General features: G+C 41.8%; 1 pseudogene; it reads left to right on the top strand.

The window, feature by feature from the left end:
- Positions 1-4: 4 nt before the first annotated feature.
- On the top strand, positions 5-22,162 carry LOC127633770 (nebulin-related-anchoring protein-like; annotated as a pseudogene).
- Positions 22,163-27,755: the final 5,593 nt, after the last annotated feature.

The raw sequence follows: 27,755 nt of genomic DNA, 5'->3' as shown, positions 1-27,755 counted from the left end.
CAAAGCATGTTTTCACTGTGAAGTCTGTAAGATGGTTTTGACAGCCAATAATTATGCCAGCAATCAGAAAATTCCATACTGCCAAGTGTAAGTTTTGGGCAATTTTTGGCTGGGATCTAATTTTTTATTTTCTTTTTTTTTTTTATTATATAACAATAAGTATTAAAACACATGACCTATAATCAAGGCTCAATGTTCCAGTAAATTAGCATTGCATTTCCATTGCTTTGTGCAGTTTGAAAGTATAATTTGTACAATTTGGCAATTCATTGAGTTGAATATATATATATATATATATATATATATATATAAATATATATATATATACACATACATTTGGTCTCTCATAGGCACAATCCAAAGAACAACATGTTCACAAGTGACTATGAGACTCCAATCAACATCAATGCCAAGAAGCAGTCTGAGGCAGTCAGTGAGGTGAGCTTTTGATGATGTCAAGACACCAAAAAACACAACCAATCTTTGTTATTACAACAGCCAATACTGTACATCTGTCACAGAGAAAAGTTTAGGTTGAAAAAATAAAATTTAAGCTATATATTTGTTGTGGTATTCAATAACATTATTTTACTGAGTATTTTACAAGTTGAACGTTCAAAGGTACCGATGCCACATTGAGGTGTATTATATAGAATATATGAAATTGCAATATCTAAATAAAAACTTTAGATTTGAAATTTATAAGCATTTGAACAACCTTGTTCCAAGGTTCTTCAGACATGGAAAAAAAACTTTTCTTGTTTTAAATGAAATGGTAGCTTTGTAGATGGGCTGTTGAAACTGTCTAGTGCTGCACTAGGATGCTGCTGCGAATGGTCAGTAATTTACAAGCAAAGTATTTAAAGAATTGAATGGGAATCATTTTGCTTGTAATACCCAGCTTTTCCCCTATATGAGTCAAGACATTGGCGTGTTTTTAGGAGAGCCCAAAACCCCACTGACTCTGCCGGTTTGGAACGAGTACATCATCTCTCCTCCAAGTTATTTCTATGGTGTAACATGATCCCTTCTCTGGCCCTCTTTATCTATTTGCTGTTTAAATGTATACCACATGAACATAGCCCACCTCATGAACATAGCCCACCTCTCTTTCTTTTATGCTTCATTTCCCTCCCTCTGGTTCTCTGTATCTCTTTCTCCATGGGACCCATTAGACCCACTTATATTGCATTTCCTTGGATTTGTCTTTCTATGTGGTATTCAATAACATTCATTGCTGCTTTGCAATGCACCTCAGAACACTGAAGTGTGAGCCTGAGTAAGTGCTCTGACAGCCCTCTGTTTACCTCTCTCTGGTTTTTAGAATAAATATCGTGAGGAAGGGGAGAGCTTCATGTCTACTTTCCACTATGACATGAGATCAAAAGAAACTGAACAGGCTCGTAAGGCCAGTCAGTTTGCCAGCCAGGTGAGTAACCAAAAAATATTAATAATAACCCAAAAACTATTTAAATAAGTCACACTTAATTATAATTTTTTAAACAAAAACATTCGTTTGGTTTGAAACTAAAAAGATGCAGTACCCAGTGGAGCAGGTAGGGAAGCTAGAGAACAGTATGGGGCTAGGTAGGGGCTAAATGTAACAACATTTGAAATGCTATGGGTCAAATCAGATTTTTAGAGGGGCAATAAATAAATAAATATATAAAGATGTTTAACATCCCAATAAAATAAAAAAGTTAAAGGTCCAAACTCCAAACTTGTTCTTCCAATACGGGCCATTAAGACCCATTAAGACAATATGGGCCATTATGAAAATAAATGAAAATAAATGTTGTTTTAAATAGTTATTTATCTTAAAAAATTATATAAACCAAAAACAAACAAAACATTTTTTGATGGTCTTTACAAAGTCTGATACGACATTTATTTATTATTTACCTGTCCTGGGCCAAAAATTACTCAAAAATGAGACAACAGGAGGGTTAAATGTTGAAATACCTGTATTTATAGCTGTGTGTATAAAAACCATAATGAAAATAAAAGATTGTATTCCAATTAGTGACTGCTTTCAAATCTTTCTGAAATCAGCTGGGCTACCAAACTGAGTTTGTGGGCAAACAGTCCTGGTACTCCGACAGTGTTACCAGCCAGGAAATGATACGTGTGAGCCAGGCACAGAAGACCATCAGTGACATGAGTGGTCTGGTTCAGAATCAGTGGAGAAATGCTTTGAAACATTATGACTTTAATTATCTTTGGCTGCGCCAAAAAACAAATGAATTATATGTAATATGTAACAAATAGTGACCCATACTGTAATTTGGGCTATAGGTAGATTACAAGGGAGGCCATGAGGAGCATGTCACACAGTTTACCTCTGTGGCAGACACACCTGAGATCATACATGCCAAGACTGGAGTCTCAATGGCCAGTGATGTAAGGGCACATTTGACAAATGCACAACACACAAAAAATTGCATGAATGTCTTTGAATATTCAAGAATATTTACACACAGACAATAAAATGTTATTTGCTGTACAGGTTACCCCTGTTTATGTGATAATCAGTCATTGAATACTTGATATGGTATCTGAGATGCTTCATGTTGGTTTACAGGTGAAATACTCAGATGAATATCAGCAGTCTAAAGGAAAGGGCAGCTTTCCAGCCATGATCACTCCAGGATATGAGATGGCAAAGAAAGCCAACACACTGGCTAGCAATGTAAGTAAAACAATACATGTTGCAACTAGAGCAGTCTCTGTTCAATAAGATCATCCAATGTATTACTGTGAAATCCATATTTGACAGCATGACAGCTATTATTTTCCACAATTTTCTTTTCAGTTGGATTATAGGAAAGGACATGAAGAAAGACTGTCAAAGCATACCACAGTGACAGATACTCCTGATGTACTTCTAGCTAAAAACCAGGAGAAGATTGCTAGTAATGTAAGCATTAACTCACAAATAATGCAGTTTACTCTTTATTTGATATATGTGGCTGAAAATTGTCCATATGTGCTGATCCTGCATCTCGTTCTTTAAAAGTATGTGTACACTGAGGATTATGAACAGCAAAGGGGCAAAGGCAGTTTCCCAGCACACTTCACTCCTGGATACCAGGTGGCCAAAAATGCAGGCGAGATGGCCAGCAAAGTAAGTGTCCAAATAGTGTGTGCATTATCCATTGAGTGACCCCAAAAGTGTTTGGACACTTAAAGGGAAAGTTCACCCAGAAATGAAAATTCTCTCATCATTTTCAGTACTCACCCTTATGCCATCCCAGATGTGAATGACACATATTTTCTTTCATCTGAACTCAAATGAAGATGTTTAGAAGAATAATAGCTCTTTTGGTCCATACAATGCAAGTGAATGGGCACCACAATTTTGAAGCTCCAAAAATCACATAAATCAGCATGAAAGTAATCCATAAGACTCCAATGGTTTAATCCATGTCTTCAGAAGCAATATGATAGGTGTGGGTGAGTAACTGATGAATATTTAAGTAATTTTTACTATAAATTCTCCTCCCTGCTCAGTCAATCTGTCACGGTTTCGTGTCACCCGCACCATGTTTCGTGTCACCTGCACTGTGTTTCGCGTCATCCGCACCATGTTTCGCGTCGTCTGCACCGTGTTTCGTATTCTCCGCCCCCTGTTTTCTGTTTCACCCGTCACTAGTCACTTTCCATGTCACGCTCCCTTGTTTTCCGCCCGTGTTTTCTGTTTTACCGTTCACGCTCCCTGTCATGTCTTCCGTTTTGTCCGCCCATGTTTCACTGTCTCTGTCAAAACTACATTTCCCATCTTTCCCGGCCCCCTCTCCCAGCACAATGTTATTGTCCGCACCTGTTTGTGATTTTGTTATCACCGTGTCCTGTCTATTTAAGCCCGCTTCTTTTCCCTTTCCTTTGTCGTTTGTTGAATGTTGTTAAGCTTGGTCTGCGTTTTCTCCCCGAGTCCTTTGTCTATGCCATCGTGTGTCTTACAACCTTGTTTTGCCCATCGCGGCAGTTTTCCTTTGTTCCCGTGATTTTGTCTTGCACCTGCCCTTTTTGTTTGTAAATAAAGTTAGCCTGCTCTTAGATCCGCTCTCCTTGCCTGCCTCGCCGCATCAGCGTAACACAATCTCACTTTGACTTTGACTTTCACATTCTTCTTCTGGTGTTTTTGGAGATTCACTTTGTTCATGCTTATCCCCCCTATTTTCAGGGAGGAGAATTTCTAGCAAAAAAGGAATTGAATATAGATATATTTCTCACAACACCTTATCATATCGCTTCTGAAGACATGGATTTAACAACTGGAGTCTTATGGATTACTTTTATGCTGACTTATAATCATTATTTGTTTTCTGAAAAAGAACATCTGGGATGGCATGACGGTGAGTAAATGATGAGAGGATTTTAATTTTTGGGTCAAATATCCCTTAAAGCCACATTTTAAAATGTATGAATGTCAATGCATTAGATTACAAAATATCAAAGCAAGTGTCATTTATTTTAAAGAAAGATTGCAAAATTATCCTTTTCAAGCAAAAAAAGTTTGTTTTGTTTGAAATTATAAAATAGATATAATGTTCACAGCGAAAATTCCTGAATTTGAAACATTATTGGAACAAGTCCATAGTCAATAAAATAAACTTAACATGTAGCAATTTGGTCAACAAGGACACCTGTGTAATTATACTAAAAATAACTTTGAGACTAGTTGGTTAAAAGTAATTGCAAAAATGGTTCAGAAAGTTTGTCTGAGAAAACTTGCCACTTACTAGTGTGACTTAAGTGTCCAGTGGCCACTCTATATCAGCTCCACACAACTGGTTGTTATAAAATCAATGTTGTTTGTGTGCAGGTGAAGTAGCAGCAAAAATATGAGCAAGAGATTAAGGGGAAGGCCAGCACTGATGCTGGTGCTGCAGAGTTTGCTCTGGCCAAAGAGAACGCAGAGCACTTCAGTCAGGTGAGAATGCTGGACACTTTCTGTCAGGGTTCCAACAGTCATGGAAAACCTGTAAATATCAGGGAATTATTAAACTGTGATTTACAGGCCTGAAAAAGTCCTGTAAATTTCTATAGTGAATAATTTTTTTTCTGGTTATGCTCAGCTCTAAAATATTTTATCAGCTAGAAATCACTCTTTGTTAATGCAATCTCTATTAAATAATATAGAAAAAAATCCTGTAATCACAATCAACTGAAAAAGTGATGGAAATTCTTTGGTCAAATGGATTCCTGGACAGTGCCTCTGTTTTAGGATGAATGCAAATTCTAATGTACCATTTTGTTTACACCAAACATTGAGCATTCCCTTAGAGAAAACAAAGTGTCATATGATATAGATATTCTGAACTTAGTCTCTAATTCCCTTAGCATGCCTACACTGAAGAATATGAACAGCAAAAAGGCAAGGGCAGTTTTCCTGCTATGATAACCCCTGGATACCAGATGGCCAAGAAAGCTCATGACATAGCCAGTGATGTAAGTATCACCACCTTTGTGGTCTGTCTTTAGAGGACACTGTTCCAGATGTTAGATATTTCACATTTAAGTGTAAGAATTGGAAACAGGTTACTGGAAAGAACATTTTAAGGCAATGTTTCGTCACCTTGGCCCATCATCACTGTTGGAATATGGATACTTTATCTCATGGCTTCCACCAAGAATCCAATGTTGTCACCCTAGAGGCATCAAGAGGACATATTTAGACACACTGACTGTGTGAATGACTGATTGTGAATGTTCTCTTGCACCACAGGAATTCCTCCTGATAGATCAGGCACCCTGGACAGCAGATTGAGATTGTTCTGGTATTATTATGTTTGAATAACCCCTACCTTGTCCCCCTTTCTCCATTTTTAACCTGCAGCTGAAATATAAGAAGGATCTTAACAAGATGAAGGGATCTTCTGCATACCATACTCTAAACTCTGAAGACAACCTGACTCTGAATAGCGCACGCAAGATCAACAAGATTGTGAGCGAGGTAAGCAGATTTTGACCCCTAGCCCTGAACATTAGTTGAGAAGATGCTCAGTGGTTTAACATTTTACATTTAAAATAGAAAAGCCTCTCATTCAGGGATGGTGTCAGGATGATGCTTTCACTGGTTAGTTCAAATGCATGATTGCTACGCTACTGTAAACTGGAAATATTTTTGATAGTTTTTAGGTGGATTATCACTAAGGTTTCTCTAAGACAGCATCTCTTTTTTAGTTACTTACTATAGTTTACAACAGAGAATTTGGGAAATTACAAGTATGCATGCAACTAGATTTGTACATTTTGGGAAGAAAATGTGAGTGGCGCTTGCCTTGTTGCAAATGTTGCATCTGTTCAGGTTTTTGGATGGTTTCTTGCTGATTATTGCTCCAAGTAAAAGGAGTAAGTCTCTATGATATTCTGGTCCCTAGAATGGCTTTATTTTAGGTTGTTTTATGTTCCACTAGGCAGAAACTGTAAGTCTAGTTGCTTCGAAAAGTAATAGCAAGCCACATGCTTTGAGGTCTCATTCATGTCCATTTTCAAATGGTGCATGATGAGTTACTGCAAAGATTAATTCCTCAGGTTGGCCTTTATTAAAATCCCTAAAACTAAGAATGAGCAATTTTAGTACTGCTTTCCATTGTAAACACCAATGATTAAGTTTTCACCCCTGTCAAAAATCTTTAGGAAGAAAAATTGATTAGTTAGCTATAGATTGGTAACATGGTTTCTCAGTCTGCATTGGGATTAGTGCAGAGAGAGAGAGAGAGACAGACAGGATCAAAGAACACATTGGACATCAGATCAGCCAGACATAAAGTCTCCACAACTGCATTCACCATGTCTCTTCCATGAGCTCCCCTGCTGAGTCCAGCCACACACAGACATAAACAAAGAGAGCTTGCGAGCCAGGAGGACAACATCATCATTCTATTCTGACCCTGTCTGCATGCCATGCCTTACACCTGATGATGCTTCTAACAATAATTCATCATCATTCTGCAAAGATTTACAAGCAAATGTCAAAATAGCACATGGGTATCTGTGTGAGGAGCATCAAGGTCACCATAAAGATTTAAAGTTCGAGAGTGTCAGTGCCTACCTGACTCACACTTCCTCTCTTTATACAGGTTGAATACAAGAAGGACCTTGAGACCACCAAAGGACACAGCATCAACTATTGTGAAACACTACAGTTCAAGAATGTGTCAAGGATCGCCAAGTATACCAGTGATGTGAGTGCCTCGTCAGTGATATAGCTGCTACATACAAAGCATAAAGGCATACTCTATATGTTAGTGTGCATGGCACTTGTATGCTGTCATATGCAAGCATATTTATGGAGTGAGGTGAACAATGGGTAGAAAATATATGACTTTGTACTGTATATAAATGGAAAACTTGGTTGTACAAAAGTGAAAAGAGAATACTGTTGGTGTGGCATAATTTTTTTCCTGTGTTGTTGTTTGATTACAGAATAAATACAAAGAGAATTACACAAATCACATGAAGGGGCACTATGAGGGGGGAGGCATCGACAAAAAAACAATGCATGCCATGAACGTCAGAAAGCTGGCCAGTGATGTAAGACAAAATCATCTCTTATGTAGTTTTATTGCTAAAGCTTAGATGCTTTAAATTTGCATAATGTTGTACTAAATATAAATTAATAAAACATTTCACAAGAGACTATGTTTGAGACAGGTAATTTTGGCTAACATTTATTCATATGAGATTATGTAAATACCTACTGAAGTTTTTAGATAGATCATCATGTCATAGTGCAGTGTGTTTACATACAGTATGCTTTGACACCATCTGATTTCAGATCGCTTACAAATCCAAGTATGAGCAGAAGAAGAATGTGCAGGGTGAGTACAACTATCCAGCCAACATAACACCATCCTACCAGACACAGAAAAAATTGGAGCCTCTCAAAGATGTAAGTCTGCCATTCATTTTACTGGTCTTGATCTAAAACATTCTGTATTGGGTATTCTGTTTTGAAAAGCTTGTGAAATGTGAATTGTATTTCAATAATTATTCCAGTTTAAATTGCTTGTACTGTTTAGTCCTGCTTTAGTATGTAGGTTCAAGGGCCTTGCTCAAGGGCCCAACAGTGGTGTCCTGTTGGTGTTGGGGCTTGAACCCCTGACCTTTTGGTCAGTAACCCAGAGCCTTAACCGCTGAGCCACCACTGCCCTATATGAAACCACAATGCAATTTTACAAGTTGTCAGGTCCCATGTTATGTGAAACTGCCTTGTTTAGTTTCTATTACATTGATACATACCCGTATTTATGTTTTCGTCGAGTCAGTCACCTCGGTTGTCGATGTTATACTGTAGTCTCTGTAGTAACATTCAAGCATATTGGTTGACTGATGAGTGTGTCTGTGCACGTGTGTATGTGTGTTTGCTTAAACACAGTGAAACAACTCTGGCTATGTCTAAGACTTCAGGGGCTAATACAGTTGCATGCAGACAGAGATGTGTTTATTAATTTCTGTTTTGTCATTTATTATTTATTTTTTTTAAATTGCATCACAGATGTCATGGACTCCCAAAGGCTCGAGTCTGAGCCAAGACAGAGTAAAAATGCATCCGAATCTGTGACAAGTCCAAGTCCAATAAAATTGGACTCGTGACTTAGACTCGAGTCTGAGTTCAAACTCGAGTACCCCAACTCTATTTGACACTATCTGGGCATTTTGTAGATTCATTTGTGATAGATAAATGTGCCAGATTGCTAAAGACCTGTGGAATGTAATAATGTTTGGGGGAAAAACCCATGCATTTAAGGGTTACTTAAGAAAATACATGAAATTATGTTATAACAACAACAGTGTCATATGTCAAGTTGCTCTGGATAGGAGTGTTTCCTAAATGCCTTTATCTTCTTTGGTTGTACAGATCAAGTACAAGGATTCATATAAAAAGAACAAGGACAAAGCCATTGGAATGGATGTGAGTGACTCTAAAACACTTCATTCCCTTCAGGTGGCTAAGCTGAGCAGTGAGGTAAGTCCTTTTATTAAAGTCTGGATAAGATAACCAATCATGGATTGCTCCCACTATCATAAGAATCAATCTCAAATTCACAATTAGCAAATACCAGCTGATCAGTATTAGAACGAAGCAATACAATTTTTTTGCTAAAGGTTGCTTATAAAAAGAATTCTAAGGAGACACAATCCAAGTGCCACCTTCCTCTGGAAATGGTAAATCTGAGCCATGCTAAGAAGGCGCATTCAACCCAGGTCACCAAACTCCAGAGTGACCGGCAATATAAGAAAGAGTATGAGGATAGCAAGACCAAACACAGTGCCTCGCTCGATATGATGACCCTCACCCATGCCAAGAAAGCCCAGGAACTGGCCACTGAGACAAACTACAAAATCTTATTACACAAGTACACCAGCCTACCAACTGATATGAAACTGGAATGGGCCAAAAAGGCCTACGGCCTACATAGTGATGTAAGACTCACATATAAGAACTATCCCCGCATGCAATTTAAAGGGATAGTTCACCCAAAAATTTAACCTGTAATTATTACTCAGCTACATGTTGTTCAATACACATATGCCAATCTTTCAGTGGAACACAAAAGATTGTGGAACACGAAATAAGTTATTTTAAAGAATGTGCCATCCAGTCCCTGATTTCCAAAGAGGGCAGTTGATAGTGACTCACTTTAAACCTTACAAAGCACCCAAAAGTTTCATAAACGTAGTCCACACAACACATTTGGGTTATTTTATAAGCTTAAAATTGAGTCATACAAAGGTGAATACATTGTCTGACATGTGGGTTAGTATATAATGACATACTTTTCATTTTTGAGTCTACTATCCCTTTCAGACCATGGCTGCAATGCACAATGCTCCAACACACAAAATGCAAAATATAAGACCATAACTTTTTGAATCAAGATCGAACTTGATTTCTTTGCAGAAACGCTATTGTTCTGACCTGACCAGGATGAAGGGGGTAGGCTGGGATACCAGCAGGTCCCTTGATGTACAACAGGCCAGAAAGGCTACAGATTTAGCCAGTGAGGTACAGATGAATGTGATGAAAACAACATACCACAAATTTATTTATTTAGCAGATGTCTTTATCCAAAGTGACTTGCATTGCATTCAATGTACACATTTGTTCAGTATGTTTGTTCCCTGGGAATTGAACCCATAGCCTTGGCATTGCCAGCACCATTCTTTAATGGTTGAGTTACAAGAACTCCATGCACACTAAATGTCATGGTTTTTCATCCTTTCAACTCTTAAAATCACCAGTAACCAGGTTTATAGATCATCAATTGCATGTCCAGAAATGTCATCTGTACATAACCACCAGAAGACCAGTTAAGTAATGCTTGTAAATAGCTTAAATGATAGGTTAGTGAATAATGTGTTAAATTTAGCAGGGATAAGAATAGGTATGAACTACGTATTTACTGAATTCATCATGACCTTGTACAGGTTAAAAGAGCAGTCTACTCAGCAAACATAGATGAAAAATGTATATTCACTATTCTTTGTTTTATTTTCAGTAAGTTTACTAAGCCAAATTATATGTAATTAATAGGAAGAGTTCATATTGTAATACCATATATGTTTGCAATTTCATAAATGGCTCATAGATGGCAGCCATGACCATTGTTAGATGCACTTCACTTTGGGTAAAGATGTTAAATAAAGTAAGCTAAAATAGAAAAGAACATGCCTGGGGTTAACGTTTTAATCATGCATCTTTCATATGTTAAAGAGTATGATTTGAAATGTAACAAATGTTTAATCCTCATCAGCCTTGTGATGTGCTTGTGATGTAGTGGTATACATACATAAAGAAATGTTAACAAACATAAATTCAAAACATGCCATACATCTCTCAGCTTTGCCATGCCTTATGTATGTTCCAGAAAAAATACAGACAGGATGTGAGTGCTCTGAAGTTCACCAGTGTGGAGGACACGCCAGAGATGGTGCAGGCCAAAATCAGCACCAAACTGGTGCTGGATGTATGTAAACTCATCCATTTCAAAGGAGATGTATTTTTGTGTTCCACAAAAGAAAGAAAGTGAAATGGGTAAATGAGGATGAGTAAATTATGACTAAATATTTGGGTCAACTAATCTTTTTTAAAAGAGATGGACAAATGCTGGGTTTCTTCTTTGTATGTGATTGCATCATCAATTGATTGATATTAATTTGTAAGACGATCTAACCACATAACTGTAATTTGATTTAATTATCTTGATGTTTTGCAGAGATTGTACAGAGAGAAAGGAGAGAATGAAATGCACAAGTACACAATGAAGGGAGATATTCCAGAGCATGTGCAGGCAAAGATCAATGCCATGAACCTCAGCGAGGTGTGAATCCCACCCACATCACACACACACACACACACACACACACACCCACACACACGCATGTTGGTGCAGCTATCATTATGAGTAGTCTCCATAGACATAATAATTTGTACATTGTATAGATTATATCCCATAACCCTAACCCTACCCCTAAACCTAACCCTTACAGCAAACTAGCTTTTACATTTTTTAGCTTTTTTACATTTTCAATAAAACATTTTTTAGTATGTTTCTTAAGCGATTTGAATTATGGGGACACTAGAAATGTCCTCATAAACCACATTTATAGCCTAATACCCTTGTTATTACCAGTTTATAACCTAAAAAAAAGTCCTCGTAAATCACTTAAACGAGCGCACGCACACACACACACTTAGCTGTTTCGTTTCAGAAGCTATTTAACACACACATGCAATTCAATTTTCACAATAAGTTGTTACTAAGAGAACTATTTTATGTATAGTCATGTTACAAAGAGTCCTGGACAAAGATCAGAGATGCTGGCTACAAGTTGCCCTTGGATGCAATTCCATTCCAAGCAGCCAAATCTTCTGCAGAAATTCTCAGTGATGTGAGTACATTTAATACACTACAGAAACTATTGTTTCTTTTTGATTAACTGGTTATTTGTCTGTTTATCTTTTTGTCTACCAATAAAACTGTATAAATGTTTACCTCCAGCAAAAGTACAAGGGACAATTTGAGAAGACTAAGGGGAAGATGATTGGGCTGAAGAGACTACATGACAATATTAACATTGCACACTCTGTGTATGCCTCAAAGATACAGAGTGATGTGAGTATTCCAGGGGATCAAAATGGGTTTTGAGTATGTGTAGTTGAATGACAAATAGTACAGAGTCTGGATGATCATGTGATTCTCTTTCTCTCTCCTTAGATCAAATACAAAAAGGACTCTTCTAAGGTGCATTCTGAGTTCCATCTACCAATGGACATGTTAGAGGTGATTCATGCTAAGAAGGCTCAGTCTCTGGTCAGTGATCAGGACTATAGACTCACGCTGCACAAATACACAACACTGCCTGATGACCTCAAAGTGCAAGCTGCCAAAAAAGCATATGAACTGCAAAGTGAGGTAAAGCCTTATTCAACACACATTCACTGCACCCTATGGTTACTTGTAATTATTGCTGCACAGAATGTCTCTGAAAGTTGGGTGATCTTTAACTCACTGCTTTTATACAACAGAAACTGTATCGCTCTGATCTAAACTACCTTCGTGGTGCGGCCTGGATTGCCGCTGGTGCTCTACAGATTGAAGGATCCAAACGAGCCACAGATCTGATCAATGATGTATGACTGGCTATTTAAATATCAGTCTAAACCTTGAAACCTGAAGGGCTACACTGTATATTTAAATCTTCTCTTATATGTTATATTATGTAGGTAACACTTTACAACCAGGTTCCATTGGTTAACATTAGTTAACATCATTAGTAACAATGAACAATACTTATTAAGCATTTTGTAATCTTAGTTCATGTACATATTCAACATATACTAATAAATGTTTTAAATCAAAAGATGTATTTGGTAACATTAGTTAATGCACTATGAACTAACATGAACTAACAATGAACAATTGTATTTTTATTAACTAACATTAACAAAGATTAATAAATGCTGTTAAAAATATATTATGTTTTTTATATATGTAGGTTCATGATACCTAATTAATTAACCAGTGTTAACGAATGGAACCTCATTGTAAAGTTTTACCATTATATTTATTATACTGTATATGTATTTTTCCTTACAGAAAAAGTATCGCCAGCAACCCTACACTTTGAAACACACATCCGTAACAGATTCTCCTGATATTGTTCATGCTAAGCTCAGTAGCAAGATCACGAATGAAGTAAGAGGACTTTCGCAACATCATCTCAGTGTCCTTTGATTTGTGAACAGGGATTATGATGTTTTCTGGTCTGATCTCCTTTAGCGCTTGTACAAAGAAAAGGGAGAGAACTTCAGGCACAACTACACCATTACAGCAGAGAAACCTGAAATTACCCAGGCTAAGATTAACGCTGCTAACTTCAGTGATGTAAGATGAGCCTTCCAAGTCTATTTTTATGTTCATTGTTATTGCTTAATCATATAATCCACCATTCTAAACCAATGTTGATAGCTTGTTTCAAAGATATTTTTAAAGAATGTGATTAAAATAGAATTACATGCAAAAGATTCAGATAGAAAGTTTAAATAGTCAGATTGTAAACTTTTCTGTACAATTTCAGGTTACGTACAAGGAGTCATGGCATGTGCTCAGAGCTCAGGGTTATAAACTCACCATGAAGGATATCCCCTTCCAGGCTGCCAAAGCATCCACCAGCATTGCAAGTGATGTAAGAATACACGCACTGATTTTATACACACAAACACCTATGGGTAAAAACAAGTCCAATAACAGTTTGCCCAAAATATTAAAACATAGTTTCATCCTCATGTTGTTCCAAACCTGTATAACTTTCTTTTTTTCTGTGAAACACGAAAGGAGATGTTCGGCACAGTCATTCTGTATAACATCTCCTTTTGTGTTCCATTGAAGAACGTTTGGTTACGTATGTAACCTCCGTTCCCCGAGGGAGGGAACGACACGTTGTGTCGGAGAAGCGACACTAGGGGTCTCTCTTGAGCGCCGATATTCACCTCTGATCTTATTGAAAAGGGCCAATGGGAGTTGGCAGTCAGTATTTGCATACCCCACCCCCGGACATACGGGTCTTGCGTATAAGCGGGGCAAATACTTAAATAATTTTTCTGAGGAGCCAGAAATGGTCCGGCCACAACAGTGGCTCGGTTCAGCGACATGGCGGAGGAAAGACACAACGTGTCGTTCCCTCCCTCGGGGAATGGAGGTTACATACGTAACCAAACGTTCCCCTTCTGTTGCTCTCTCCACGTTGTGTCGGAGAAGCGACACTAGGGGACCCATTCCAATCTTGCCATGCGCTGAACCTTATACGTGGACCGCCGATACAGAGGCGGGCAGGGATTTCATCCAATGCCACGCATCGTCTGTACCTGGCTGCACGTACCCTTCCCCAGTGCCCCATAAGAACATCGGAGTCCTTCTAGTTACCCTGGGAGGGGAACAAGGCGATGTTTGCCAACATGGGAACGGGCCAGCCTGGCTGGGCCTCTTTTCTCTCTATGTTTCTCGCATAGAGCAATCATGGCCGGGGCCCTTACACGCATATAGGGAAGGGGGTCTTACTCAGACCCTGCGGAGACCACACCTGGCCTTTTTCTTGGGGAGGAAAGGTGGTAGACACTTCACACGGCCGTCTTAGGGCTCGTGTGGAAAGTATGATGCGGTGGTAGATCCAGCCTCGAAAGGGGGGAGTTGCTACAGCACGGCGACCGGGGCAGCTGTAACTGCCTAAGGGAGACACGGGGGTCCGCTCGTAAGGGGACAGAACCGTGGAATTACACACAGGGGAGTCCGAGCAGGAGGCCTTACCTGTGGAGCACCTATACCAGTACAGGGTAGCCATCAGGGTACCCGCGAGTGGCTTGGGTCGGCGAGTTCCTCCGCTGAACCGCTGGACCCGGAGGGCTGGGGAGGAATCGACCAGGTGCCCGACTCGGAGTGGGGCACCCTGGGAAGAAGGCGCACTACTTTACCTTGACGTCAGGAAAGGGCGCTGAGCGCAAGCGATCCACCCGGCCGGTCGGTCCACGTGTTACCGAGTTCTACGGGCTCGGACCTGAGAAAAACGAGGCGCAATCGACTCAACGCGGAGGTTGTAAAACCTCGCGAAGGTGTTGGGTGTTGCCCAACCCGCGGCTCTACAGATGTCTGCTAGGGAGGTGCCCTTGGCCAGCGCCCACGAGGACGCAACACCCCTTGTTGAGTGAGCTCGGACCCGCAAGGGTAGTAGCACGGCCTGGGTGTGATAAGCCAGTGTGATGGCGTCGACAACCCAGTGGGCGAGCCTCTGCTTGGAGACGGCATTCCCTTTCTGCTGTCCCCCAAAGCAGACAAAGAGCTGCTCAGAGCGTCTGGTGCTCTGAGCGCGGTCCAGGTAAATGCGCAGGGCGCGCACTGGACACAGCAACGAAAGGGCTGGGTCTGCCTCCTCCCAGGGCAGCGCTTGCAGGTTCACTACCTGATCTCGAAATGGTGTGGTAGGAACCTTGGGCACATAGCCCGGTCGCGGTCTTAAGATCACAGACGTATCTGCCGGACCGAACTCCAGGCAAGTGTCACTGACAGAGAACGCTTGCAGGTCCCCGACCCTCTTAACGGAGGCGAGCGCGATCAGCAGGGCCGCCTTAAGAGAGAGGGCTCTGAGTCCAACTGATTCGAGCGGCTCGAAGGGAGGTCTCTGGAGTCCTGCCAAGACTACCGAGAGATCCCAGGAGGGAACTAGGCCTGGCCGGGAGGGATTCAACCTCCGGGCACCTCTCAGGAACCTGAGGATCAGGTCGTGCTTACCCAAAGACTTGCCGTCTACAGGATCGTGGTGGGTGGCGATAGCGGCAACATACACCTTGAGGGTGGATGGGGACAACCTCCTGTCCAGCCTCTCCTGTAGGAACAGAAGCACTGACCTAATCGTGCATCTCTGCGGGTCTTCGGCTCGGGAAGAACACCAATCTGCGAACAAGTGCCACTTTAGGGCGTAAAGGTGCCTGGTAGAGGGGGCTCTGGCTTGGTTGATGGTATTCACAACGGTCGCCGGTAAGCCTGCTAGCTCTTCCGCGATCCCGTCCAGGGACCAGACGTGGAGGTTCCAGAGGTCTGGGCGCGGGTGCCAGAGCGTGCCCGTCCCTGAGAGAGGAGGTCCTTTCTCAGGGAATTCGCCAGGGAGGAGCTGTCGCGAGGAGCCTGAGTTCCGAGAACCAAGTCTGAGTGGGCCAGTAGGGGGCCACCAACGTGACTTGCTCCTCGTCCTCCCTGACCTTGCACAGCACCGGTGCAAGAAGGCTCACTGGGGAAATGCGTACTTGCGCAGCCCCGAGGGCCAGCTGTGTGCCAGCCGTCTGTCCCGAGGGAGCCTCTGTTAGGGCGTACCAGAGCGGGCAGTGGGAGGTTTCCTGGGCGGCAAACAGGTCTACCTGGGCCTTGCCAAACCGTTCCCAAATCAGCTGGACCGACTGGGGGTGAAGCCTCCACTCCCCGCCGGGCAGGCGTTGACGTGATAGTGCGTCCGCTATGACTTGAGTCGCTGCTGGCTCCATAGGAGGAGACGGCGGGCGAGTTGTGACATGTGGCGGGAGCGTACGCCACCTTGGCGATTTATGTACGCCACCACCGTGGTGCTGTCCGATCTCACAAGGACATGTTTGTCCCGAACTAACGGGAGGAACTTCCTGAGAGCAAGAAGGACGGTCAGCAACTCCAGGCAATTGATGTGCCAATGCAGCGGGGCCCCTTTTTACGGCCCGCTGCACACGGCACCCCACCCGGACCGGGAGGCGTCGGTTGTGACCAGGACGTGTCGGGACACCTGCTGCAGGGGCACTCCTGCCCGTAAAAAGCAGAGGTCTGTCCAGGGTCGGAGTGTTTTGAGGCAGGCGGGGATGATCCTTACCCGATGCGTGCCGCGGTGCCATGCTTGTCTCGGGACTCGAGTCTGGAGCCAGTGCTGGAGTGGTCTCATATGCATCAACCCCAGCGGCGACCGCCATGGAGGACGCCATATGCCCCAGGAGCCTCTGGAAAAGTTTTAGAGGGACCACTGTGCCTGGCTTGAAGGAAGCGAGGCAGTCCAGCACCGACTGAGCACGCTCGCTCATGAGACGTGCTGTCATTGAGACTGAGTCTAACTCCAACCCAAGAAAAGAGATGCTCTGAACCGGAGTGAGCTTGCTCTTTTCCCAGTTGACCTGAGCTAGGATGAGCTAGGATGAGCCAGTCATCGAGGTAGTTGAGAATGCGGATGCCGGCTACTTGTAGCGGGGCAAGGGCCGCCTCTGCGACTTTCGTGAAGACGCGAGGGGACAGAGACAGGCCGAAGGGGAGGACTTTGTACTGAAATGCCTGGCCGTCGAACGCGAACCGTAAGAAGGGTCGGTGTCGTGGCAGAATTGAGACGTGGAAGTACGCGTCCTTCAGGTCCACTGCTGCGAACCACTCTAGATGCTGAACGCCAGCCAGAATATTTCTCTGCGTAAGCATTTTGAACGGGAGTTTTAACAAGGCCCGATTGAAGACTCGCAAGTCCAGGATTGGTTGTAAGCCGCCGCCTTTCTTGGGTACAATGAAGTAAGGGCTGTAGAAACCCTTCCTCATTTCGGTTGGAGGGACGGGCTCTACCGCGCCCTTGGCTAAGAGGGTCGCGATTTCCGTGTGCAGGGAACTGGCATGCTCGCCGTGTACTGCGGAAGCGGGCGCCCTGAAGGGGCGGGAGCCGGGCAAACTGAATTGCGTAACCGAGTCGAATGGTCCGGTGCAGCCAGCGTGATGCGTTGGGAAGCGAAAGCCACGCTTCCCAGCTCTGCGCTAGGGGCACTAAAGGGAAGAGTATTTTGGACGTACCCAGCGGGGCCTCGCAGCGGGGCGGAACAGGTAATGCAGCGTCGGGCGGCTTCGTTGCGGCCTGAGGCTGAGGTGCTGAGAATAGACTCAAGGCACTTACCTTGCTCCGTGCGTCCGGCAGGGGGTGGGTTCTTGACTGAGCAGGAGGTCTGATGTTGACGTCCTCTGGACTCGTCTGAACCGGCCGGCCGGGGGACAGTCATGGGCAGGCGGAAGGCGGGATCGCCGCGTCCGGTGTACCGGGACTGTTGTGATCTGAAAGCACATTGCCGTGAAAACGGCATTTGCGGGCCAGGTGACCCAGAGGCAAAGGAAATAGCTCTTTTATTGAGAATGTGGGTACCACAGCCCCCGTCAGGGGGTGTGGCAAATGAAAGAACAAAGGATTCTCCTCCCGCCCTCCACCGGGGGACGGAGCGGTCTTACCACCTCCGGAGCTAATGTCTTCGGCTCTGGGTCGTCTGTCTCAGGAACGCTTGGGAGCCTTCCGGGTCCTGGAGGGGGTTCGTGAGACAGGGGGCGTACGCCGCCTGCGGAGTGCTCTACGCTGGGGCTGAGAGCTTGGCCCGGGTTGAGGCGGAGCAGGAGCTGGTTTCCTCACAGGGGGACGCCCTCGGCGGGCAGACGGGGCAGGGCCCGTAGCGGCAGGTCTGCGGCGGGGCATGATGTGCGAAATGGCCTCCGTCTGCTTCTTCACCGCGGAGAACTGTTGGGCGAAGTCCTCGACGGTGTCACCGAAAAGGCCAATCTGGGAGACAGGTGCGTCCAGGAAGCGGTTTTTGTCAGCCTCGCGCATCTCGACAAGGTTGAGCCAAAGATGGCGTTACTGGACCACTAGGGTGGCCATCGTCTGTCCGAGTGCCTGCGCTGTGGCCTTCGTCGCTCTCAGGGCGAGATCGGTCGCTGAGCGCAGTTCCTGCAGCACATCATGATCAGGTCCACCCCCGTGCATGTTTCTGAGAGCTTTGGCCTAGTGGACTTGCAGGAGGGCCATCGCATGCAGGGTGGAGGCAGCGCGTCCAGCCGTAGTGTAGGCCTTCGCGTTAAGCGAGGATGTTGTCCTACAGGGCTTGGATGGGAGTACGGGGCGACCCCGCCAGGAGGTAGGGCTACCGGGGCATAGATGGTGCGCAACTGCCCTATCAACCTGGGGAACGCGTCGTACCCGTGGCGCTCTCCGCTGTCGAGGGTGGAGAGAGTGGCACCTAGACGAGAGGAGAGCGGGGCTCTCCACGTAGACGTCAGCTCATCATGCACCTCCGGGAAGAAAGGGACCGGGGGATGCGAGGCCGCGAATGGCGCGCTGCCCCCAGGAACCAATCATCCAACCGAGAAGGCTGTGGGGAGGATGGAGGGTTCCAGTCCAACCCCACGCTCAAGGCGGCCCGGGCAAGCATGTCGGACATCTGAGCGTCGGCCTCAGCCTGGGCCTGCTGGCCCGAAGGCGGCAGTCCAGGGGAGCCCTCGGCATCAGACACCGCACTCTCCGATGCAGCGGCGAGCTCATCTGCTTCGGACTCGGGAGGATAGACAGCCGGGCCGTGAGGCGAGCCGCTATCGCCGCGAGCGTGGACGGAGGCCGCGACCGCAACGTGGTCATGGTCATGTTCTCGCAGTGAGAACATGAACCATCCACAAACGCCGCCTCGGTGTGATCGCGGCCCAAACACACGAGACGGCGATTGTGGCCGTCTGAAGCGGAGAGCACTCTACCGCATCCAGGAATGACACAGGGGCGTTTTCAAGAAAGGCATCTTGAAAAAGACGCGTCCTTAAAAGGACGTTCAACGCCGCTGTGTTTGCTCTTTTAGAGAAAATTACTCTTTTAGTAAATACTCTTTTAATACACAGTGTGTTTGTGTACGTGTCTGCGCTGTCGAAGCGCTCAGGGGCAACAATGCACGCCGTGCACTGAGAAGGAGAAAGCCGCTGTTGTGCGCCGTCAAGACCAACAGCATGCAGATCGTCAGAGGAAAACAGGAACGTTTAAGTGGCGTGTAACTCGCAGCAAACTGCAGACAGACCATCGGCTCCGAAGAAATTTTCTGAATGAACTCCCGTATTTGCCCCGCTTAAATACCCGTATGTCCGGGGGCGGGGTATGCAAATACTGACTGCCAACTCCCATTGGCCCTTTTCAATAAGATCAGAGGTGAATATCGGCGCTCAAGAGAGACCCCTAGTGTCGCTTTTTCCGACACAACGTGGAGAGAGCGACAGAAGGGGAAATACAGTTTTACAGGTTTTAATTAACATGATGCTGAGGTCAATTTTAGGTCAATTATTCCTTCAACTAGTCATGCAGCCAGGTTTGTTGCAACTGAAACTTTATAGAAGATTCCCTACAATCTGATTGAATTTGTTCACCTCCTTTGCTTTGACAGTACCAGTACAAACACAACCATCTTTTGGAGAAGGGAAAGCACATTGGAGCTCGCAGTGTCCTGGAGGACTCACATCTAATGCATTGCATGGAGATGGGTCGTCTACAGAGCGACCAGTACTTTCGCAACGATGCCATGTCCACCAGTGGCCAGTAACACCTGCCCCTAGACATGGTGAACCTTGTTCATGCCAAGAATGCCCAGGCATTAGCCAGCGATCAGGATTACAAAACCCCCACACACACTTACACTGTCCTACCTGATGATATGAAGGTGCTGTGGGCCAAGAAGGCATATGACCTGCAGAATGAGGTGAGAAAGAGAGAGACCATAGAGCAATGATCCTCTTGGGTTGAACCCAAAAATGGGTTGCATGTCTGTTCCGTTAGGGTTGTGGGCAGCAGGGATAAAACAATGCTGAATGCAAATAATAAAATGCAACTAACCATTTAATTGTGCTTGGTTATGATAGGAAAATTAATAAGCTTATCTACTTTTAGAAAGATAGATAAAATGTTCTCTTTTATTTAATTGGAGATCTGCATCCATTCAAACAGTAGGGTATTTTGATGTAAATTAATTTGTCACTTGGTAGAAGCTAGCCAAATTAGGCAGCTGCCAACACGGACATCTTTTGTGATGCCCTCATCCTCATAAATCATGATCAAATATATGCAATTTAAACTAAAGTACAAAACAGACTATATGGATTATGGTTTAACTTGCAATGAGTAAATGGTTTGTGCCAACCACAAGTATGTTTTGTGTGTGGGGCTGCCAAGAGCCTTTAGAATACAACTTTGTATGCTATTGGTATTGAAATGCCAATTGATGTCTAATGTAAAATCTGGGATCTGGAGCAAAACCAGCTGAGACCCACTGCACCAAAAGATAAATTGTGTGATTGAAATGTTAAGTCTTGATGTTTGGCCTCATACCATAGAAAAGAGAGAATGCAAATCATAATTCAAACAATATAATAGAATAGTGTCTATAAATACAAAGCAAATTGTCTTCTTTCTTCGATTTTTTTTTTTTTAAAGAATGTATACAAATCTGATCTGATCATCATGAAGGGGGTGGCCTGGATTAATTATATTAATGCTATCTTGGAATTATAATTGTACCACCTGAAATGAATAATAAATGATTTGCTCCAACCTTAACTTCAATAGAAGATGTACCGTCAACACCCTGCCAGCCTGAAGTTCACCCAAGTGGCCGATTCACCAGATATTGTCCATGCAAAGAACAGTTACATGCAGTGTCGTGAGGTAAACTTCACCCAGCATGCTTATGTCAATCAATATCTCTTTCAAATATGTGCAGACAGTGATTGCTTTGCTAATGTGAATAACAAAGCATTTGTCTTTGTTTCAGAGGTTGTATAAGTCTGGAGACTCCAAGTCCATTCACAAATACTCTTTACCACCTGATCATCCTGACTTCATCAGAGCAAAGATCAACGCTAAGCAAATAAGCAATGTAAGATTGATGTTGTAAGGAGTTAACGTAGTTCTTATGACTTCCTCTAAGATGGTCTATCATCCATTTTTGTTTTCACTTTGCAGAAAGTTTATAAAACGTCAGGTGAGCAGGTGAAGTCAGCAGGCTATGACCTCAAGTTCGACGCCATTCCCTTCCAAACAGCCAAGGCCTCCAGAGAAATTGCTAGTGATGTAAGTAATTAAAAATGTAATCTCACAACTTCTGTTTTCTATTTTATTAAAGGGATAGTTCACCTCAAAATAAAAAAATATCCCATAATTTACTCACCCTCGTGCTATCCAAGATGTGTTTGATTTTTTTATTTTTCTGCAGCACACAAACGAAGATTTTTATAATATCTCAGCTCTGTTGGTCTATTCAATGCAATTGAATTGTGGCCAGATCTCTGAAGGTCCAAAAAGCATATAATTTCAGCATAAAAGTAATCCATACAACTCCAGTGGTTAAATCTATGTCTTCAGAAGTGATAGGATAGTTGTGGGTGTTTTTAGAAGAATATCTCAGCTCTTTTGGTCCATATAATGAAAGTGAATCAGTGCTAAAATATTGAAGCTTCACAAATCACATAAATCAGCATAAAAGTAGTCTAATCTATGTGCCTCCAGTGGTTTAATCCATGTCTTCAGAAGACATATGATAGATGTGGTGAGAAACAGATCAATGTTTAATTCCCTTTTTACTATTAATTCTCCTCCCTGCTCAGTCAATCTCAACTTTAACTTTCAATTTCTTCTTGTTTTTTTGGTGATTCACATTCTTCATGCATATCGCCACCTACTGGGCAGAGAGGAAAATTTATAGCAAAAATTTACTTAAATTCTGAAGTCACGGATTAAACCACTGGAGTTGTATGTATTAATTTTATGCTGCCTTTATGTAATTTTTGGAGCAGCAACATTTTGGTAAATGATAAGAGAATGTTTGTGTGAATTATTTCTTTAAGTAGCACATGGGAGGCCACATTGTCCTCCTTTTGAGATACAATGTTCAACATTGATTTAGTTATTGTATCTTTTAAGCCCAGAAATAGTTGTGTTCTCATTCTAATGCATTCTGAAGTTTGTGACTGGTGGAATGTTCTACCTGAAGTATTGGTCTGCAAATGTTGAGACTTTTCTATGTTTATAAATGCTAAGCATAATTATAAATTATTTTATCATCTCTAATTTCCTGGTAATTTATTATACAAATTAACACACTCTCTACATCAGGGGTCAGTATTATTAAAAAATGAACAATATTTAAATAAAAATATATTTATTAAAAATGTCACTGTTTTATTCTATTACATTAATACTTTTAAAGCTACTCAAGTTATTCGGACAAAAGTAGTGAGTGGTTTTCTCGTTTCTTTGTTAATGTTATTTGATTAATAGCCTTTATTTGACATAGCCTACTAGACAGTGCTCAATTCGGTTACATGTACACTTCCGACATTTTGATGCAAATATCCTTTTTTTCCCACTGTTTAATAAAATAACTTTGAAATAAATAACTTTGTTTACATTAATACCTCATCAAGATGAGCACGTACCTGCATTAGCACTCAAACATTAGCCGGCATCCGCCTGTCAATCAAACAACATGCATCTACAGACATAAAGAAATAATAAGTAAATATATTATATTTCATCTATAAGATCAACCAACTAGTGGGGCGCTTCACGATTGATGTAATGAACACCCCTGTTATGGACGTAAAACATAGGCTAAATATAGAAAATTACTCAAAAGTTTGATCGAGGACATCTCTCTTTTTTTCAGACAAACATCTAGATCATTTTATTGCCCAGCCCTATTGATTACATTGAATTCATCTCTCATGGCAGCCCAATAATCTCAGTGAAAGATTATAGGCTATGTTATAGACACACAGAATCTAGTAAGCAGAAATATGAAATTTACTTCAATATGTTTCTTCAAATTAGAGGCAGGATTAATGCTGATATCTGGCTTGAGCAAGTTAAACTCACATGACACGATCATGCAATTGACCTTTTTCACTGCGAAAAGGCCTTTCAGGTGTGGCCGGATATGTTCTGCTGTAAACTATGCTTGAGGCATTCTTCACAGTTGGCGCCAGATCTGCAGCTTCTACATGTGATTTGATTTGACGGGAGTCATGAGACTCTCTCTAGCCAATCATGTTGATAGAAAAAAATTAAATCAGGACAGGGAAGTAGCGAACACAGACGGTGGGAAAATAGCACAGTAAAAATGCAGTTACAGCACTTAAAATGTACCCATGAAAAAGTAAAAGTATAAAATTTAAAAACTACTTAAGTACAATTCTTGGGGAAAAGTAGTTAATTACGGTAACGTGAGTATTTGTAATTAGTTACTTTACACCCCTGAAAATGAAATGGTTTTTATGGTTAAATGGAAGTGATTATGGTTATTGAGGATATATGGAGGAGTGTATACAATGTATGTAATAAAGAAAGGTGAGTGAAATTTTGAAGAAATGCAAGAAAAGTGTTTCTCCTTTTTTCTTGGCTAGAAATATGATAAACAAGAGTCAACTGCAACATGACTGGTTGCTTTGTTCATATTTTATAATTTTGGATATTTTGCTCTAATGGTACTAAAATAGAGATACATTTGAGATATATTTTAAGATATAGGATATACTAAGTCAGATAAGCAGAGCTTCATGAGAAATTTTATGAAAAAGAACTCAGCTAGCAGTTGAAAAAGCTGAAATGTAAGTACATGTGTGAAATATTGCATATGATAAATAAAGATTTTTTTTTAATGCTCTTCATAAAAATGAAACATCTCACATGTCACATCAATACACCCCCTCCCCCAACCACCTTGAGCACTAGAGGGCAGCCACAGACAGGCTTTTCTGAGTGGTTTATGACTTGTTTCAAGATAGATAGATAGATAGATAGATAGATAGATAGATAGATAGATAGATAGATAGATAGATAGATAGATAGATAGATAGATAGATAGATAGATAGATAGATAGATAGATAGATAGATAGATAGATAGATAGATAGATAGATAGATCGATACATAGAAAAAGTAGTAAAACGTTTTAGTGTTCCTCCAAGAATTTTAGATTTATTGCTCAGTGGGGCCTCTCTTACTATTGCTGAAATTTAATGAAAATAATTTAAAGGAAATAAATCATGTTTATTTTCTTTCTTTTCTAATGCAAGTGTTGACCAGTAATGCCAAAAGCAGAGGTGCTGAGCAACTGGTGATTTTTAGTCCATAGGGACACAGCTGCAAAGGCCTGATCGCTGATACAAGTTCTCGGCACTGGGTTTTTGGAGATGGTTACTAGAATATAGGTGGAAAAACCCTCTCAACTGAAAAAAAAAAATACATGTAAAAATATTTGCCCAGCAATTGCTTTACTGCATTTTAGGGTAAATAAATGAAACAATAGGATAAGAGCTGCTTAATGCTTGTTTATTTTACTTCAGGTTATTGCAGTAATCATATTCCTAAATCTATTAGAATTTTTTTCCCTCAATAAATCTTTCTAATAGTATGTGTGTGTGTGTGTGTGTGTGTGTGTGTGTGTTTTATAAAAATGTTTATGTGGTATTATACAATGACCAATCTTGACAAATTTGCCCAAACTTTGCAGATTACTGTATGCAGCTTTTGTCCCCATATGTCATGTCATAGAAAGTGTTTTAAAGGCAAAAATCTGCTGCACAAAGATACTTTACATGTTAGAAAAGTATCCACCCCCTGAGTTTAAGTTCATGGCTGAGGAAACTTTGCATAACCGAAAGTTTCTCCTATAAAGACAAGAACAGCCCATGTTCAGCCTCATTCCCACAAACTCCCTTGTCACCCAAGGTTCTTTATGAAAACACTGACACACTGAAAACCCTAATAAGTAACCCAATTGACATTTGCCTGAGTAAACTCAATTGAACACGATTAAAAACATGTAATTACGTACAATTATCTTGGTTATCATATAGAATGTACTTATCTATTTAAGTTAATGTAACAAGATGCAAGTAGACTAAACTCAGAATTATTATTTGATTATTGTTGTTTATACAGTTGTTAATCATTTAAATTGAATTGATTCAATTTTAGATCAAACAATAACATAGCTCACAAAGATCATAATGTATTCTAGGTCAGTCATTAAATAAACTTAAATGTCCAAAGAAATACATTTATACCTGCACTTCAGCTGCACATGCAAAGAGAAGTGGGTCCAACAGGGTCCAATTTGACCAAAGGGGACACAGATCACCCTAATGGTGACATCACCCGAACAAAAGATTTGCTACAAAACAAACTCAAAAGAGCTAAACAACTACAACTTTTTAAATGCCCTATAACTTCCCTTTGACCAAGGAAACATAATTTAATAATTCAAGCTCAAAGCATTATGGGTATTCCCCATGGTCTCAATTCTGTGCTCTAAGTTTTGAGTTATTAACACTTAAAATCTAGTTTTAAAGTCTAAGGATTTTTTACATAAATAAGTTCAGTAAACTTAAATATTGAGTTATGAGCCCAAAACCTGACATTTCAAGTAATACTCAATTAAGACAACTTGACATGTCCAGTAATGACAAATTTAGGGTTTACAGTGCATGGTCTCACTAGGCCTCACAGAGTTAATTTGTGGTGCCTCTGCTTCCACCTGATATGTTTTGGATGCTGGTGTCCCTACCAATCTTCTTAACTATCTTAACCAGCAAATATTCCTTGGTCAGCCATCTTCATCAGAACCAGCATTTTCTGTTGGTGAACACCAGCCAGACAAGCCACCAAACTAGCACTAACCAACATAAAGCTTGGAAGGGCATGGAAATTTATGTGACTTGACTCTAATTAGCGACAATCATCAGCCAATACAGGGAGCAAGACTGAATTCTACTAATGCAAAATTGAAAAAGATCGACCAGTTCTCAAAAGCAAATGTGCTCTGATGTGTCTGGTATTTATCTTAAATGACAGCCCTGATTTTAAATTGTTTTAACAGAAGTTTTATAATCTTTCGTAATGGAAATCAATTGCTGAATTCATAACATCAGCAATAAGAGCACCAACCACTTCCTGGCTCCATGATTGGTGTGCTTTTTTCAGAGAGCATTAATGTGCCAAAGATCTTAGGAAATACTGCCTCTGAGTATAAGTTTAAACATCTTGTAAATGTTTAATGCACCTTCAAGCTAATTTCGAAAGACAAACACTGGACACTCTGTATATTGTACAGCCAGTGAAGGGAGACACAGAGGACACACATGAATCGTGACATGGTGGTCAGTCTGTTCTGTCCAGTTTTAGGTGAACCCTGTCTGTTTAAAGAGTGCCACATGGCTTGTATAACAAAAGCCTGACTAATGAGTTGTGTACCCCTGGAGTATTTGCTTTCATGAGTCGGCTTTCCACATGGAAAATAAGGAAATTCCTGAGACTTCTGAGCTGCAGTGAAAGTTGTCGGACTTAGATCTGTAGATGGAAAAATTAACACAAGATCTCAACCTAAGAACCATAATACAACACCAGCAATGTTATTTACAGTCAAGGACCACAAAGTGATGTAGCTAAATTAGGCTATTGGTCCGTCACTGTTTCCTTGTGTGTGCAGGTAGCTCTTCCTTAATTTTCCATATTCTATGCACTACAGATCTACTGTTCAATATCTCTGTTTCACTCATGTTTTCTCTATGGTATTGGCAAGGGGGCAGAATAAATAAGAGCATGAAAGAGCCAGGGACTTGTTTCTGGGTGCCAGAGCAGGGTGACCTAAGTGTGAAAACTAAAACAGGATGCAGGAGAATGGCTGCTATGACAGGCCTCTGGGATTCCCAGCAGAGTGAGGTTTTCTTATGAGTTTTTACTGGACACGCTTCCATTGGAAAGCAACCTTTGTAGTGGTCATTAATCATGTGCACAAATATAAAGTGTAGCGTGCTTCACTTTTGCATCATGGTTCCATGACATGACATTTAAAGCTACTTCAATGGGTGCCTGTTTTCACTCCTGCTTCGCCATAATGCCCAAGCTGCCCGTTTCTGACGTACA

The sequence above is a fragment of the Xyrauchen texanus genome, chromosome 40 (assembly GCF_025860055.1).
Source record: "Xyrauchen texanus isolate HMW12.3.18 chromosome 40, RBS_HiC_50CHRs, whole genome shotgun sequence".
Classification (NCBI taxonomy): domain Eukaryota; kingdom Metazoa; phylum Chordata; class Actinopteri; order Cypriniformes; family Catostomidae; genus Xyrauchen; species Xyrauchen texanus.
This window is presented reverse-complemented; position numbering and strand designations above follow the sequence as displayed.